Source organism: Euleptes europaea, chromosome 12 (assembly GCF_029931775.1).
Source record: "Euleptes europaea isolate rEulEur1 chromosome 12, rEulEur1.hap1, whole genome shotgun sequence".
In the NCBI taxonomy this organism is placed as follows: domain Eukaryota; kingdom Metazoa; phylum Chordata; class Lepidosauria; order Squamata; family Sphaerodactylidae; genus Euleptes; species Euleptes europaea.
Genome location: NC_079323.1, coordinates 56,418,376 through 56,437,545, shown reverse-complemented (window position 1 = coordinate 56,437,545; position 19,170 = coordinate 56,418,376).

The following is a 19,170-nucleotide window of genomic DNA, read 5'->3' as shown; positions in this document are numbered from 1 at the left end:
GCTATGGAGTTTCTGCCAAGGTTGCTAGAGCGTCCGTGTCACTTCTGGCTAAACCCTGAAGTGACATAGCCGCGTTGCGCATGCGCTCGTGCATGTGTTGCCCGCCGGCCTCAGCTGGTCGGTGGACAGCCTGGTGGATTGGCGGGATTTTACCTGCCACCACTGGGCACTTGGCAACCCTATGCTTATCCTCTGCACCAGCCTATTGGCTTGATCAAGAACACTGAACAACAGACTAGACAAAATAGCATGGAATTCATAATTGAATTGGACCACATTCAGTTTTGAAAATAATATTTAAAGCAGCCTGCATCATACTTACATCACAGCACTGAAAGAGGGAGGATTTTAACATTTCTTGCCAGTGCTATTTTCATGATTTAAATCCCACCTTCAAGTGTCTGTTTGCCCCATGGAGTTTGCCCCATACATGAGTAACCCCATGCACCTGCGGTGTTGAAGTAGGAAAACAAATTCTTCTTACATACTAGATTTAGGCTGCAATCCAGGGGGGGATCTCCTTAGGAGCTGGTGTGACCCTGCGTCGGTGTAGGTGCCACTTTATCACAGGATAAAGTGGCACCCATGCCGGCTTGGGGACAATCACACTGGCATCCGGGAGCCACATATCTCCACCAGCCCCTGCTGCCCGTGCAACCACTCTGGGAACTAAATTCTGGAAGACAACGGCCACACCTATGTGGAGGAGGAATTCCCAGGGTGTTCCCAGTGGTGGAGCTGCCTTTAGGAACTTCCACATCTCTTTTGCCCCAGGAACACCTCCTTGAGTGGTGGTGGTGATGCGGCACCTTTTTTCAATGAGGCATTTCCCTCCCTTTTCTTTATTTTTATTTTTAAAAAACCCTTTCCCCCACTCCATGGTGGCTGGGAAGCCTCTGAGGAGGCGGCGCAGCTCTGCCACTCGCAGCTGCCATGGATCTACCCCTCCCCTTTAGGAATGAGCTGTACATTCAGAAGGCAAGGCTAACTATCACCAGCAAAAGTTACTGAAGCGACCATGCTGTGCCCCAATATAGGTATTTCATGGAATTCCATAGCATTTTTTGGATCCTGTGGTGCATTTTTTTCTAAAGGAAAAGAGGATTATTTTTGCCAATTCCCCATCTTGCTGCAGGCCTCCAGTTCCCCCTCACACTGTGCTTGGAAGACGTCTGTCTCCCAGGAGAAACGTTTTGGAAGAAATTTTGGACTGCAGAAAGGGGAGGTTATGAAGGTCTGCTTTACTGATGGAAATCCCTTCCACCATCAGAAATGTTTTACAGAATCCAGCCCAATATGTAGTCAGTGGGAGCACATTCCCAAACAAGTACTTAAAAACAGTAATTTTATGTAAAAGTCATCATGAAAATTCTAGGTTGTGTACCTGCTGCATGGAACCTCAGAAAAGAGAAAGTCCAGAAAATGGGTGCTACATTAGACACAAAAAAGGCTATTTTATGGCTGGAAATCTAAGGAACCACTTGGAACAGGAGAGTAGAAACAGGAAGTGTTTGCAAATTGCATTACTTACAGGAGCAGAAGAACTGTGGATACTTGGCTTGCAATATGGACAGCACATAAAGTAATAGGAATCAGGTGATTTCGAGGCCCAGAAGAGATCTAAGTTCCATCAAGCTTCAGCTATCTGCCAAGAAGTCACGGTGTTTTGTTGGGTTTGGGAGTTAATAACTTTGCTACTTCTCTCTAGAGAGATCAGGGTAGGACAGTAGTCATGAGATATCACCCCAAACCTCTTCCCTTATCGTAGGAAAATCCTGTGGCTGCTGTTAAATCAACTCAAAGACAGCTTCCCACAGGAACGATGCCATACAGTAATTCTTGTAGGTGGGTCAATATGGTCCATTTGAATGAGAACGGAAAACCAGTAATTTCCAAACCATGCCCTTAGGGAGGATAAAGAAAATTCCCAAAATGGTCAAACTTAACATAAAACAGCAGGAAGAGGATGGGAGGGTGACAAGGAAGTCTAGTTGGATGTGGAATAGCTAAGGTGGCCCAGATAATGTTTCCTGTGATATCACAGTTGAACACCAGCTAAGCACTTTGTCAACTTCCTCAGGCATAAGTAAATATAACTTGGTTTGAGGCTACTTGACAGCCTGTGCCAAGGGAGTATATTGACCCAAAAAATATTTTACAACTTCCTGAATTTAGGATATGCATACCATTGGTTACCATCTGAGGGTGTAATTACAAGTTACTAGTAGTCTGGAGATTTTATTCTCAACTTGCCCACTCCACTGCTGTTTGTTACATTCATTAGGGAAACTAAAATGAATTCAAATTAACAACTAATTAATGAATGCCTTCTGTCTATTTGTGTTTTGCCTTTAATTGCCTACAAAGCACGAACACTTTCTCCTATCTGTCTGAAATATGGCAGGACTGATTCCCTGGTAATGATTATCCATTTCATCCTTCTTTGTATCTAAAAGAAACTTAACTTGGAAGTAAACTCCATCAAGATAAATGGTAATCGCTGTTAAGGAAATTGGTTTAGGATTAGAATGCAAATCTCAGAATGGGTAACACTATGGGAACTTTCACACATACTGAATAAATGCACTTTCAGTCTACTTTCAATGCACTATACCAATGGTTTACAAGTAGATTTTGCCATCTCACACAGTAAAATCCAGCTGCACAGCACATTGAAAGTGGATTGAAAGTGCAGTATTCAGCATGTGCCAAAGGGCCCTAGATCCTTTTGCAGATAAAGTTTGCAATAGGAAGTTTGACAGCATCATTGAACAGTAGGCTACAAACCTGATTAACAAATAGACATACAAACTACACATATGGTGTTACTCAGTTCAGACCCTGACCACTGGATCTACAATTCTGACTGACTCAAACCATTTCCAAAGGAAGAACAGTCCTCTTACAAAATGTGGCCACAAAGTACCTAGTAGCTAGCAGGAAGGTGACCCGTACAGAGACCACATGCAAAGGAAAACCAAGTTTCTGTATTTTAGCTGCTGTGCAGAAGAGGGAAGAAGAAGAAAAATCAGCACCTGCTGAGTTTCATTCTGATATATGACTATTAAAGGTACAGGAGTCCTTTATTCCTTTAAATCTTATCACACTATGACTACTATGGGCACTCGTGAACTTCTCTGTATGCAACAGAGCTTTCTTTTTGTCCTGTTGAGCTGTGGAGTAAAGTGCCATCAAGTTGAAGCTGACTTATGATGACCCCATGGAGTTTTCAAGGCAAGAGACTAACAGCGCATTCCTGAGCTCTAAGGGCAGAAGCCCTCAGGAGGCCAGGAAGATGCTGTGACAGCGTCTGGCCCCCCCGCACCAGCGTCCAGGCAGCTAACACCGGTGTTAGCGGCCCGAATGCTGGCTGGCGGGAAGGCCTGGATGCCAGTTGTGGGGTGCTAGCATGACAGCACCAGCCTGGGACACCAACGGAGCCTTCTGCCAGTGTCCAAATGCCGTCAAAGGCCGTGCTGGTGTCCCGGGAGGCGTCCTGGTGTCCCAGGAGGCATTCCCGGGGCGTTCCGGCACCAGGCTGGGGGCAGGGCTGCCTTTAGGTGCCCCCCAAAGCCCTTTCAGCCTGGGAATGCCCCTTTTTATTTTTGGCAAGATACGCCATCCTATGAGGGTTGCACGGTTTTTTGCGCTGGGAGGAGGCAGCGCAGCCGCTTTGCCTCCTAAGCCCGGCGCAGGCATTCCTCTCAGGAATGCACTGTAACAGAGGTGATTTGCCATTGCCTTCCTCTGTTTAGCAACCCTAGACTTAGTTGGTGGTCTCCCATCTAAGCACTAACCAGGGCTGACCTTGCTTAGCTTCTGAGATCTGACAAAATTATTATTTATATTATCTGTCTTAGTGACAAGATTCAAGTGAGCCCAACAAACTGGAATGCTGAGCCTAGGAAGATGAAGAACCTCAGTGAAGAAAAGAAATCAATTTTTGCCGGCAACGGTAGTATTGAAATGAACTGGATTCACAGCCATGCCTAGATCACGCAGTCCATGATACCCTGCACTTTGAATTGGGTTCAGTAACTAATAATCAGCGGTCACAGTTAGAGACTGAATATGTCCTTTTGACTTTACTGCACCCTTTGCCAATGACATTTTTTTCTAAGGTGAAAAAAGAGAAACATAATGTTTAAAGTCTGTATTTGACAGTAGAATTTAATATAGCAGCATGCTAAGGTTATATCTCTAAAACTGAAAGACATAGGCTGCAATCCCAAGGACAGTTTCCTGGGAGTAAGCCCAGTTGAATAACATGTTACATACTTTTGAGTAGACCTACTTAGGATTGTTTCCACTAGTAAGTAGTGGCTCTAATGGTTAACTGGGATTTCCATCAGCAATTTATTGAAGTCATTTTTTCCCCACAATGGCGGCTTTCTGTACTTTGGTTGCGATGCACGTACTGATGTTCTACAAATGTTACGCCTTTAGAAATGATGTCATAGTCCTATAAACCAAGCAAGGTACTTCAAGAATCTAGTGTCAGCAGTATTTTACTGGGATCTTGAATTGCAGTTGGTAGCAATCCATTCAAGTTCCCTGAAATAATTCAGGTTGCTTCCAAACAGGTTTGCATGCCAAGTGCTTCACATACATAACACAAGGACTCTACTTAGTTCTTTCATTCAGCTGGCAATCCCGTTTTGCTATAAAATTCAAGGTGCCAACCACCAAGGATTTTTTCAAGCTTATAAAATATTCTTGCCATGAGATACAGCCAGTTCAACAAGGGGAAAAAGATCATTTTTCATCAGTCTAAGGACTTTGGTAAGGAAACCTTTATTTGAAATAACATAACTCCTCTTTTGATTTTTCTTGCAATCTAGTAAAAGGCAGCAGTGATCTGATATTGACAAGTTCACTGACGATTAACTCTTCATGATTCCAGGTCTTTGGAATTGCCAACAGGCAAGGTCACATACACAAAAAAGGACTTCTCTCCATACCTTTTGTAATGCACACTCTAAATTGACACAGATGATAATAGTAAGAAAGTCCCCAACTGCCAGCTATGTCCTTTGAACCCTTTCAGCAAACCTCATCTGAAGCAATAATGCCTGATCAATTGTCCACAACACATAGGACATGCATCTTTTCAAAATATTAAGAGGACTTTTTTAGAGAATCTGGAAAACTATTGGGAAATTGAAATACATCTCCAATATGAATATGAAGGTGTATGGATATGTATTTATTTTGTCTGTGCAAAAATGACCAAAGATCACTTTTGTCCTGCCTATTTTATTTGGCAAATTCCCCATTTTCCTTTGTTTCCTTTCTAGTATTTTGGACCCCAATCCAAGACTGTAACCATCACAGCACACTGGCTCTCTATGAAGAGCCTGACTACTCAGGACTTGCAAAGCACTGAAACTGCTTCACCTGGTAAGCCCTTCAGACCAAAGCTTTGTTCTAGAAACCTTCCATCTAGTCATGAAGAGAGATCTGGTAAGTATTTACACAAGAGTCTTTTTGGTCATAATGCATCAACTGTAGAATTCTTTCCAAAGGGAAGCCTGCTTAAGCCCAATATTATGTACCTTTAGGAAGAAAAATACCACCTTTCTCCATAGGTTTGTATGTCTTCTGGCATATTATATAAAATTGTCTTATACTGATTCTACAAAGTTCCGTGGAGAATTAAAAGGAATGAGAAGAGTAAAAAAAGAGCCTTATAATGATTTCAGTGGTAAAGTTTAATATCTGCTCAAGGGGACCTAGTGTTACATCAATATAAAAATAAAGAAATGTCTCCTATTTGGCAGAGTTTGCAATCAGCTTGCTAAGGAGAAAAAATAACAGTGCATGTTCTCTTGCTGAGATGTAATTCGAATAAATGTTAGTTTAGTCCTTATATAGTATCAAAATACATTGTGCAATAAATCAGATCAATAGATTGACATTGTACTTTCTTTCAAGGAAACTACATTTAAAAGGATATTCTTAGCTATTTTAAGCTACGTAATTTTAACAGGGCTTTGGGAATGTTTATTAACTCATTATTTCTACTTGGATAATAGATCTCTTCACATTACTAAGAGGGGCACCTGGTGGAAATATTTCTTTTTAAAAGAAAAAGGAAAACAAGTGCTGTAACATAGATACCTTCAAAGGCTGGGATGTAACACAGTTATTAATGGGATCCTTAATGTACCTGCCTTTTTAATCCAGTAGAGAAAGTTATGAGTTATTTAATTGTAAAACAAACTCTTTGGTTCAATTGCATAAACATTTATTTGAATAACATTAAAATCAGCCCAAAGGTCATTGACATTTTGGTATGGTGCTCTGTAAAGAACAGATTTCACATTTCCTCCCAATGTAAGTAGTATCACACCCCCCAATGATTTTTTAACTGCTTCATTTGGTAAACTTCCCCAGTTGAAAAACCTACACCAAGATTGTACAGATAAGTAATGTTAACAGGGACTTTCTTAATTCCACTATACCCCATTTCTCCCTGAAATCCAACAATCCATTACTTTCCCTCTTTTTAGGAATGTAGAGTCTGTTGTGAATTAATCCCATTTTGATCAAAAAGAGGAAATTTGAAAAGAGGAGGGGTAGTAAAGGAGGTTCTACAAAATTTCATAATTTGATTCTGCCGATGCTCAGAGGCAGGGTATGTCTTCCCAAACCTTCCTACCATCCTGATAGAGCACCCTTTTGCAAACTCCCATCCAAATACTTGCCAGGGTTGACCCTGTTTAGCTTCTGTGAACACATGAACACACATGAACACACATGAAGCTGCCTTCTACTGAATCAGACCCTTGGTCCATCAAAGTCAGTATTGTCTGCTCAGACCAGCAGCAGCTCTCCAGGGTCTTAGGCAAGGGTCTTTCAGATCACCTACTTGCCTAGTCCCTTTAACTGGAGATGCCCAGGATTGAACCTCGGACCTTCTGCATGCAAAGCAGATACTCTCCCACTGAGCCATGGCCCCTTCTGTGGTCTGACGAGATCAGGCTAGGGACAAGATAAAGAGGAAGAATCCCCATTTCTAACATAGCATAGCTGTTAATCAGTTTTGATATCTGTACTCCCATCAGTAGTGACAACATTGGATTTAATTACAGAATTATGATAACAAATTAAGGAATTGGTCTGGGGGGGCTCTCTTGGCATTGGACTGCTTTGGATAGCTCTGATTTACATTTTGCTAAGAGATAAGAAAAGAAATTAACCATATTTGAGGGTTAAAATGAGTATATCTTATCACTAGACATTTGAAAGATGGTAAACAGATAGGATGGGCCTTTTGTTTTTAATTTCTTCTGGGCTCAGCTTGTTTTACTAAGCCACATACGGTCATGCGGCAAACACTTCCATATCTGCTACAAGGGGAACTGTGAATCTCACAGGTGCTCTTTTTTATTCCTTTGCAAGAGTGGAACTCATCAGGAACAACTCGCTGTCAACTTGAAAGAAACCCTGGGTGGGGCTGGATTTCCAGGAAATGGGGATTGAAAGTGGATGGCAAGAGACAACTACAGCTGGCAGAGATTATCTTAATTCCAAATGTATTCATTATCGCTCATAAAAGAGGGATCACAAAGGAGATTTTGCTACTGGTAACAAGGGGAGAGAGAAGAAAATATTAATTGCAAACACATGTATTAATATTAGCTGCTGCAGAAACAGAGGGGAAAAAAGCCTTCATTTTTAACATATTCCCAGCATTTGCTTGCATGACACTAATCTTGCAAATGAGGATCTGCTGCAAATCAGAGGGCAAAAGGTTGTTACTGTACATAAAAACAAAACAAAAATGATGGCCTGTGGGAAAGAGCCAAACACGTAATAAAAGTCACAATTAGTCTCGATGACTTATTATTTGCAGAGTTAGGGAATAAAAAAGGGGAAACCCCTTTTCAGATACTCTTGCAACACATTTTGCCATACTGTATGGGACTGTCACATTGTTTTTAGAGAGTGCTCTTGTATCTCTAAAACTGCCATGGGGACTCTGAGAGCACAGAGCAAGGAACAAGCAGCAGATTGAAAAGCCATGACCACCCATTCTGAAAGAAGTCATTGAAGCTGCAATATATCAGAAGTAAAAAGGTAAAGGGTAAAGGTCCCCTGTGCAAGCACCGGGTCATTCCTGACCCATGGGGTGACGTCACATCCCGACGTTTCCTCCTGGGCAGACTTTGTTTACGGGGTGGTTTGCCATTGCCTTCCCCAGTCATCTTCCCTTTAACCCCAGCAAGCTGGGTACTCATTTTACTGACCTCGGAAGGATGGAAGGCGGAGCTTGAGCTGGCTACCTGAAACCAACTTCCGTCAGGATCAAACTCAGGTCATGAGCAGAGCTTTTGACTACAGTACTGCAGCTTACCACTCTGCGCCACGAGGCTCTTATATCAGAGGTAAAGGTAAAGGGTAAAGGTCCCCTGTGCAAGCACCGGGTCATTCCTGACCCATGGTGTGATGTCACATCCCGACGTTTCCAAGGCAGACTTTGTTTGCGGGGTGGTTTGCCAATGCCTTCCCCAGTCATCTTCCCTTTACCCCCAGCAAGCTGGGTACTCATTTCACTGACATCGGAAGGATGGAAGGCTGAGTCAACCTTGAGCCGGCTACCTGAAACTGACTTCCGTCGGGATCGAACTCAGGTTGTGAGCAGAGCTTTTGACTGCAGTACTGCAGCTTAACACTCTGCGCCACGGGGCTCCTCATATCAGAGGTAGGTCCTGATTATTTAATGATGCTAGCAATGTATGAAAGTACACAAAAGGTGCTATGTGCTGTGCTATCTAAATCCTGAATAATGATGTCTTGTCCAGAATCAAACTGGAAAGCCAAAATGGCCCTGGGAAAGGGCCATGTCTAGGCTTCCCATTTGCCCAGTTATGGCAGGCAATTGCTTGCCATTTAACTGGGCTGCCCACCTCTCCTCAGCTAGTTGGTGGGCAGAAGCAGGCCACCAAAAGGAGAGGAATAATCTGCGCGTGCAGTGCACACGGCGCAATGATATCACTTCTGCATTTACCCCGGAAGCGCCAGCATCCCAACGGGGATACTGTCGCATTCTCCCCCCAAACTCTAGGGTTTCCATAGAGTTTTTGGAGATAGTGCTAGAGTGTCCTGCATAATGATGGCATTTCTGGGGTCACCACCCCCAGCCTTGCCTCCAATAAGCTCCCGCCAGTGGCAAGGGGGGACCTGACAACGCTAGCCATGTCCCTTCCTGCAGCCAGGCCCCCTCACCTTATGGAAAGCCAAAGAGCCAGCTGAAGCAAAAAGAGGTGCCACCGTGCTCATCCTTCCTGGCTGCACTCCACTTGAGCCAGCAGATGCCATGCTTCTCTTCTCCAGACACACTGAGTCTCAGCTGGTACAGGGTGAAGCCAGGTGCTGCTGTTGCCTGTACCTCTCTTCCCCAGACTGGCCACAGTGGGATAGGAGAAGAGGAATATGGGTAATGCCAAACTCCTCCTTGCTTGCCACACAACACCCATGGCAGCAAGATGAAACCAGGTGTTGCTGTGCCAGTATTCCTCTTCACCAGCTGAATTGCAACAGCACAAGTCATATGCTACTGTACCCATGTTCCTTGCCACTGGCTTGGGCATGGTGGGACTATTGAGGGGTTATATGGGCGCTGTTGTCATAGGGCAAAGCTGAGTGCTACTGGTCCCATCCTTGTCATCACTAGCCTGGGTGTAGTGGGGTTGACAAGCAGGGATAACAGGTTCTGTTGGCATAGGTCAAAGCTGGAAACTACTGTGTCTGTGCTCCACTTCATTGGCCTGGGCCTGATGTGCCAAGCAAGGAGGAATATGAGTGCTGCTGGTATAGGGCAAAGATGGGCACTGCTGTGCCAATGTTCCTCTCCACTGGCCTGGGCAAGGAGGAGCATAGACACAGTGTCTCCAAGTTTTGGCCTAAGACAGTGACTGTGACACCCATATTACAGTTGCCCTGGAAAAGGTACTACAACTGGGCCATCAATTTCCATGGTAAACCTGAACCGTGAACGCACCAGCAACTTACCTCGCTATTTAGACATGTCCAGTACACAAGCATCCAACATGACTTTAAATTTCTGTTCCCACCGCGCCGCCTTTCTCCGCTGTATTTGATAAGCCAGGATCAAATGAAGACTGGTGCGCTCCCACACATGCCCAGTCGGCGCTCGAAGCAAGGACGGCGATTGGTCCAGCATCAGTTAGGGAGGCGGGGGGAGTGGGCTGGCAGCAGGAAGTGGATTGAAGACAGATTGCATGTTTGCATTTTAAGGCTCCGGGTGAGGAAAACGTTTCATTTTATTAATTCGCCGTATAAGCGAATGCTCTTAACGCGGAGAAATTGTGCTCTGGAGACGTCTGCGGAATCCTTCGGTTGAGATGAAGTGCGAACGTGCAAGGAAAGCACGCAGAAATCAGAGCTGCAAACGCGCAGTGCGGACATGGTCCAGTACTGCTTCAGCCATAATAATGTATTAACTCTGCTCTGTGATAAATGTGTATCAGCAGCTGCAAGAAAACTTACAAGGTGATGCTCTGGGAGATTTAGGTTTGAATCCCCACTCTGCCATGGCCAAAAAAGTCCAGTTTGTTGTTCCAAGCAGGGTCAGCCCTGGTTAGTATTTGGATGGGAGACCACCAAGGAAGTCGAGGGCTGCTGTGCAGAGCAAGGCACTGGCAAACCACCTCTGTTAGTCTCTTGCCTTGGAAACCCCATAAGGGGTCGCCATAAGTTGGCTGCGACTTGACGGCACTTTACACACACACACTTGCATTTTTACCGAAATCTCATGAGGGCTTGAGATGGAGGACTGGTATGCAGTAAAATATGGACACCTAGTTTTGATCTGTATACATGCACAAGGTAGATGGGTGAGGATTCTTGGTTCCAAATAATGTGCACCTAGTCCTAGCTATGGCATTGTATGGTAGTTAGGCTAGGTTGAGATTGTGCGAGTAGTCCAAGGTTACCCAGCAAGCTTCATGGTAAAGTGGGGATTTGAACGTGGGTCTCCCACATTCTAGTCAAACTTCCTAACCACTATACAATGCTTCCTACTGAAGTTAATGGGACTTACTTCCCAAATATTGTCAGGGGAGATTCAAAGAGATAAGCAGATTATTGTCAAGGTAACCCTCCCCCCCCCCCACACAAAACCTTCAGTTGGGAGGGAGAGTTTTTTGAGAGGAAGCAGGGAAGATATTTGCATTTGAATCATTCACACTGAACTGATTTAAAATTTAAACATACTGGCTGCTTATGAGGATAACTGCTGTCTTATCTCTGATGTCATAAGCAGTAATATCTTCTTAGCAATTGGCAATTTAAGTCAAACTGATAGTTTAGTATCAAAATCATTTTCCTTAGTAATCAGTCATGCATGTCAGAAGGCTTTGTAAGCTTGTTTTAAGTCCGATAGTATACCATATTCTAAGACAGATTTGCATATCCATGTCAGGAAGGAATTAGATCCAGAACATGATATACCTCAAACTCATACTATATATCCTGTCTCTATCAGATACAAGAAAGCTTAGTGAAGCTACTCAGATTTCTGGGGTGACAAACTGATACAGTTAAAGCGGAAGGCAAATAATTAAGTAATTAGCTTTCCCCCCAGTAGAACCAGTATTCTCATTGTGAGAGTATTTTGCAGATAGCTGCAGCTGTTACTCAGTTATAAATCATAATTTTTGTTTGTTTGTTTAAAGGGCTAGGGCTAAACATACTTATAATGTCAGCATACCTACAGAGATATAAAGAAAATCTTGGGTTCTAGCCCCTCTTTCCAATGATGGAAGAATACTTTAGTCAGTGGAGAGAGATGATTTTCACTGGTACCCTCACTTTATCATGATGCTATTCTACCTCTTGCCATTGGGCTATGGGGTCCCTCAGGGTTCCAGCTTGCCTCCCTTGCTGCTTAACATCTACATGGAAACAGTGGGAAAGATCATCAAGCCACGTAATTGTCACGAGTATGCAGATGATAGCCAACTCTATCCTTTCCATTCAGTATCTGAGATCTGGTGGAAGTGATGAAGTCTGAAGGTAGTGAAGGACTGAACGGGTCTGAGGAAACTGAAGCTTAGTCCAGACAAAACGGAAGTGCTGTAGATTGGATATAAAGCTGACATGGAAATATGTGAATACCTGTTTAATTGGGGCTGTGTTCACACTGAAAGGGCGGGTTTGCATTCTGGAAATTGTCTTGGAGGTGGCAGAGGTGGCTACGGGTGCTTTAGAATATGTATTTTTCCTGGTATGCCAGCTGCAGCCATTCCTAGGAAAATTGATGACCACACATGACTTAAGAGCATCCAGATTGGACTAATATAACATGCTGTATGTGGGGCTGCTTTTGAAGGCAGTACAGAAAGTTTACATGGTTTAGAATGTAGCAGCCAGAATCCAAGTTGGGACTTACTAGAATTAGCATGTGAAACCAGTGCTGTACAACCATACTGGACAGTAGGGCTGTTGATTCGGTTTGGCCCGAAATGAAAATCAGCTGAATTTCCCTTGATTCGGCGGTTTTTAGTTTGGGACGAACCGAACTCAAAACTGGCGGGCAACCGGGGAGCCGAATTCAGCGAGTTCGGGAGTTCACGAATAAATCAGGCAAATTCGGGGCGTCAGTAAGCAGCATAACCGTCAGTAAGCAGCATTCTCCTCCCCCGGCCAATCGGTGGCCAAGCTGGGTCTCCTTCTGGCCAATCAGTCAGGATTGAATACTGGAGGAATCAGCTGATGTGCAGCCCAGCCGGGGAGAGAGAGAGAGAGAGAGAGAGAGAGAGAGAGAGAGGGAAATCCTCCTGTGTGTGTGGGGTTGTTGTTGTGCACATTTGCTCCTTTCCGTGGTTGCAGGGGGTGCATTTTTGAGGGTAAAGACCCCAAACTTTCAGCGGAGATTCAGACAAGCCTTCTTAAGAGACCACCCAAGTTTTGTAAACATTGGGTCAGGAGGTCCCGAGATATGGGCTCCCCCTTTTTTTCTTTCCATGGCTGCAGGGGGCACATTTTTGGTGGTACAGACCCCAAACTTTCAACAGAGATTCATATGAGCCTTCTTAAGAGACCCCCCAAGTTTTGTAAACATTGAGTCAGGGGGGGTCGAGATATGGGCTCCACCCCTTTTTCCTCTTCCCCCTTTTCCATTTCCGTGGCTGCAGGGGGTGCTTTTTGGGGTGTGCTGACCCCATACTTTCAGCGGAGCTTCAGACAAGGCTTCTTAAGAGACCACCCAAGTTTTGTAAACATTGGGTCAGGGGGGCCCGAGATATGGGCTTTCCCCTTTTCCCTATTGGGATGAATGGATCACCCTCGAGAGATGCATACATATGGATCTCATATTGGATACAAATGGAATCATATTGGATTACCCAGCCTCCCAGCCCCTCCTGATGGAACAGAAGACAGCCACAGTAAGACCCCTTTGGGGGCTTTAATCTATAATTTTTCCTTTCTGTGTGTGTGTGGGGGGGGAAGCAGAGTCTGTGTGTGGGGGGGGAGGGAGCAGTTTCTTTGGGTGGGGGGGAGCATAGCTAGCTGCCTCTGTCTCTTTCCATGGTTTGCAAACTCCCAGGTGTCAGGTGTTGCTTTGCACTATTGCAAAGGTGTTGCATTGCGTGCTTGTGTTGCTTTACAGTTGTATTGCTTTTCAAATTTTTTCACACCTGCCCTGCCCTTGCTCTCAGCTGTTTGTCGGGGCTGGGAGTTTTGTGCGTGGGTGGCAAGCTCTGCTCGGAGATACACATTAAGAATGGGGGGACCCCTTTCGGGGCCCATATCTCAGCCCCCTCCCGACCCAATCTTTACAAAACCATGGGAGTCTTTCAAGAAGCGTCCTTTGAAGCTCCTCTGAAAGTTTGGGACCTTTACCCCCAAAAATGCCCCCCCCCAGAGCCTTTGGAAAGGTGCAGTTGTGTTTTTAATGGCTTTATTCGGCCGAATTTTTCCCCCGAACTTTGAATTCCCGCCGAATTGCACGGACCCGAAGCGGGGGAGTTCGGACTTCGGCATATCCCGAATCTAAACGGGCCGAATTCAGCCGAATCCGAACTATACTGAATTTTTTTTAATTCAACAGCCCTACTGGACAGTACGAAAACACCTTATTTTGACTTTCAAAGTTTGGGTCCAAAGAACCTGAAGGATTGCATGCTCCCATTCCAGTCCATGGTTCTGAGATTATCCAAGTGGGCTCTGATGTAGTAACCCACATTGCTAGATAGGTTTCATGGGGATTTGCATGAAAACCTTCTTGGTGTCTGCCCTAAACTTTCAAATATCCTAACTCCGAAACATCCTAACTCAGGAGTTATATTTAGCACTCTCATTGAGAGTCTTTGGACATCAACCAAAATCTCTTTTTTATTATTCTGGAAAGTCTTCAGATAGAAACGTTTGTCCCTGGTTGAAAACTCTGGTTGAAAAAATAGAGTCTTTCACGTCTCTATTTTTACATATTTTGTTCATTGTATTTCCCTGTGCTGCCTGAGTTTTGTTTTAAGGACAAGGAGAATAGAACTATTCTAAATAATTAATGGGTTGGGGGGAAAACCGACTCATGAGTATTTGGGTATTTCCTTGTGATTATTATTTTCTTTTCTTTAAAAAATGTCTTTTAGAGATTGCATATGTATAATCCAATTTTATATGAAAGGTTTAGCCCACCAGAAAGAGACTGATAGTCTTAAATCCGTTTTATCAGTTTCAGTGCGGCATATAACATGACATTGTGCTAGCTATTCAGACAAGGTGAAATCAGTGGAACAAAGAAGTACACACAGCTTGCAGGAAGTAAACCAGTAAATCTTTTTAAAAGCAGTTTTGCATGATATGGTATCTCTATCTGGAATGAAAGTATGCCCAAAACATAGAGGTATATAATTATTTGGGACAACTATATCACTGAAAGGGAAGAATGAGCTTAGAGTTGTTTGAATGCTTTGTTTTATTTTGATGGTGTCATTCTGTGTATGTGTACCTGTTTGTTGAAGTCTTTTGCTGGCACCCTGCTACATATCCTATCTTTGCCAATGGTTAGAGCTGGGGTGGGGGGAATATAAGTGCCCTGGCCTATGTGACCCTGGAATTATAGCACTTGCTTTCTTAGGAAGGCCATGGAACTACCATTGGTGGAAAGAGGCAGAATGTGTTCATTAATTAAAAAGACACTTTTAATTGATGTATTAATCATGAGTCATATTAATCTCAAGCCATCTTGAGTTTTATAGATTAACACCAACAACTTGGATTGTACTTAAACTGCTATGAGAAGCTAGTACAGATACTGGAATACTGAAGTAATGTGGTGACAATAGCCCTGTGAGCAGAACCAGCATGCATTGAAGAGGCATGGGAGTAAGTATTCTATGTTCATGACTCAGTCCCATCTCCTGCTATGCTTATTTGCATGTAGGTGCAGAGTTTACATGCATACAAGTTATATACACACAGGATATGTTCCCATGATCCCTCTGGTTTTCAAACATTTCTGATCACTGGGATGGGGCCTGGCTACAAGTTTTAGCACGTTGATTTTATATTGTTATCAACAGGGGACTAATGAGAACTTGTTGATACGTGGAGCTCTTGCTGTAATGAGGAGCTACATGGTATAGGAAGAGTTCATGTTTCCTCCTCCCACTGCCAACCAGACAAGGGATTGGTTTTGGAGTGGAAAGTACCTTTAGTACACCTTCTGCTCTAAGCTACCTCTGGACAGACTGCCACTGAGATCTCATGATGTAGTTCAGTGAGATCTTGTTTCTCTATTTTGGGGGATGAATGTTCTAATTTTTGAAGCTTTAAATGGCTTAGGTCCAGGGTACTTGAAGGGTCACATTCCCCTGAACTGCCCACCAGCTGGAATCTTCATCCAAAGCTCTGCTCTGTGTGCCTCTGGCCACTAAGGTGAAGCAGGTGGCAACCAAAGACAAGGTGTACCTTTGGTGGTGGTGCCTTGTCCATAGACTGTTCCCCCTGAGAAATTTTCCTGGCACCTTTTGGCATTTCATTGCCAGCTCAAGACATTTGTATTTGTCCAGGCTTTCAGCTGAGATTTTGTTTAAATTACCACCTTTGTGCTTACTAATTAGGTAGCATTTTTTAATCTACTTCATGAGAATTATTATCTGATTGTCTGCTTTATAACTTTCTGTAAGGTTTGGTGTTGGCTATATTGTTGTTTCATTATGGAGAGTCTCTCTCTCTCTCTCTCTCTCTCTCTCTCTCTCTCTCTCTCTCTCTCTCTCTCTCTCTCTCTCTCTCTCTATATATATATATATATATATTCCTAGGTTTAAGGTACAACTTTGCTATATGTTGTGTTGGCCATTTTATTGTTGCTGGTCTGGGTTGTATTGCTTTGAATGATTTAAATTATTACTGATTATATGGTTTTATCTTGTTTATGAAGATTTGAGGCACCTTGTGCAGCCAAGTTCTGGAAAAATGGCCAAGAAATAATTTTCAGTGCAGATACGTTTTCAATTGCTTTCTAATGCTTTATTTCATATAGTTATGAATAGTAATGTCAAGCCTCTTTGATGGAGATTATTACAGACCATAGTCCACAACTTATTTGCTCTAAAGCAACCCTGTAAATGTTGCTAGACCTAAATTTTTGTGGACTGCAGCCATCAAAAGCATAGCAAAAATGTCAGAGGCAGAATTCTTAATTGGTTTTAGTCTCAAAACATTAAAAAAACAAAACATTCTGTTAAGTAGAATTATTTCGAGCATTATTTGATTTTAATAAGTACGTGTATTATACTGCTTGAGCTCCTCAATGTCTGCAGAACATTTTGGATGACCTACTTTTAAAAACCTCAAGATTTGTATGTCTTCTGCATAATTAGTTTCCTAGTACTCCCTCAAAATCTTTACTTTCTTAAGGCATGTCAAGCCAGGGTGTTATTTGGATTAACAAGACTGGCTCAGGGAAGTGCTGCTGACTAATATATGTGAAAGCCTCATTTGTCCAGTATTAACTCTAAACTAATGTCATAGGTAGTGTGCCTTCGCAATTTTCAGTGCCTTTTGCAATCCAGCATAGTACATATTTTTTTTAATAAAAGGAATTTCGTTTTCCATCTTCTGACCTGCGTCAGAATCTCCTATTACAGAACATAATACAGTTGGTGTTACCATCAAGGATTGATTCATTTGAACTTCACATAATACCATTATAGAATCATAGAGTTGGAAGGGACCACCAGGGTCATCTAGTCCAACACCCTGCACAATGCAGGAAATTCACAACTGCCTCCATCCCCACACCCCAGTGACCCCTACTCCATGCCTAGAAGATGGCTCAAAAAATCCTTCAGGATCCCTGGCCAATCTGGCCTAGAGGAAAATTGCTTTCTGATCCTGAAGTGGCTATCGGCATTACCCTGGGCATGTAAGAAAGGGCCATGAGAGCCAAACACTGACACAATCCATCAGGTGTTTTTTTTTTTAATGTTTTTTATTTGCTTTTAAAGGTATGGGGTACAGAAAAGAAAAAGGGAAGAAAAGGGGATCCAGCTTACTCAACTCCAGAGGGAGAAATAAATACTATTTACATTTTGTTTACATTCTTAACTTGCACTAGTATACTCTTGCTACAAGACTGGGTGCTAATCCTCATTTTATACTTAAATGCTTGAGTTCCTATTAATTACCTTCAATATGTTACTTAACGTATCAATGTTACTCAGAGAAAGAGTGATAGGTAGACAATTGAAACAGTAAAATCAAATCCATTTTCCGACTTACGCTTATCTTATATCTATTTCGTTAAATAATACTTATAGTTATTTTTTTATATACTCCATGTTGTTTTCCCCTCTTAGTTCTGTCTTTTTTAATACTGAAACTACCATTGGCAAAAATTTCTGGGGAAAATCAGGTTGATCAAGCCAGATGTGCCAATCAAACAGGGGCCACCATAGTGAGCGGTGGCCCTTGCCCCTTGTGGCAGACACTGTGGTAGCAAGCTGGCCAGCTGCAGGAGCCACACTGGCAAGCAAGTGCCATGGGCAAGAGCTTGCCACAACGGCTGCTTCTTTGGGCAGCTCAGTTGCTGCAGCAACTGCTTGTCTGGTGTAGCTGGTTTATTTACTACTGCAGCTGTTCGCCAGCCATGCAAGGAGTGAGGGCCACCCGCTCACTTGCCACTTCGGCAGCTGGCCCACCACGGAAGGGACTTGTCACAGAGGCAGCAGGTCACCTGTCCCACTTGGATTGAGGGCCATCCTTTCACTTGGGGCCAGGGTAGTCCCAGTGTGTACTGTAGGTGTTGGGTCCCAGGCCATCAACCAGCAACACTTTCCCCAGTGCCCTTAAATGTCAGTCTACTTCTGGCAGTCATGTTATCTATCTATCTATCTATCTATCTATCTATCTATCTATCTATCTATCTATCTATCTATCTATCTATCCATCCATCCATCCATCCCCCCACCCACCCATCCACCCATCCATCCATCCATCTATCGATCTGTATAAGTGGCACCTGCAAGGACTTATGGGAGACATCTCATTTTCACCTCCCCCACTATTTCCTCTTTCCTTTTCCTGAAAGCACCACAGCCTTTACCCTTTCCTGTCTCTTTCTCTCCTCCCCACTCAACAACCAGCCTATATTTATCTCCACTCCAGCTTTCCCTTCACCCCCCCCCCAGCATCCTCTACCTAAGAAAGCTATGGCCTCGTTGTGTGGTGCAGCCACTGGGCCAGGCCCTCTTGCATGATAGGGAACCCTCAAGGACTTGTAAGGGGGGCACCTCAGTTTCCTCTGTATCCCCCTCACCAGACTATTTCCTGTTTCTCTCCTCCTGTCAACCCTCATATCCTCGTCCTTTCCCCTGCCTCATTCTCACCTTCTCAGCCATTCACCAACCTAACTTTCATCCATCTCCCATCTTCAGCTATATATATTATTTATTTACTTTATTTATACCCCATCTTTCTCCACAGTGGGGACCAAAGCAGCTTACTTTATTCTCCTCCTTTTTTTTATCCTCACAACAATCCTGTGTGGTAGGTTAGGATGAAAGTATGTGAATGGTCCAAAAACACCCAGAGAGCTTTGACAGTAAGATGGGAATTTGAACCTGGATCTCTCAGGCCCTATTCTGAAGCTCTAACTGCTACTCCACTCTGGCTTTCATGGGGTGGCTGCTGTTG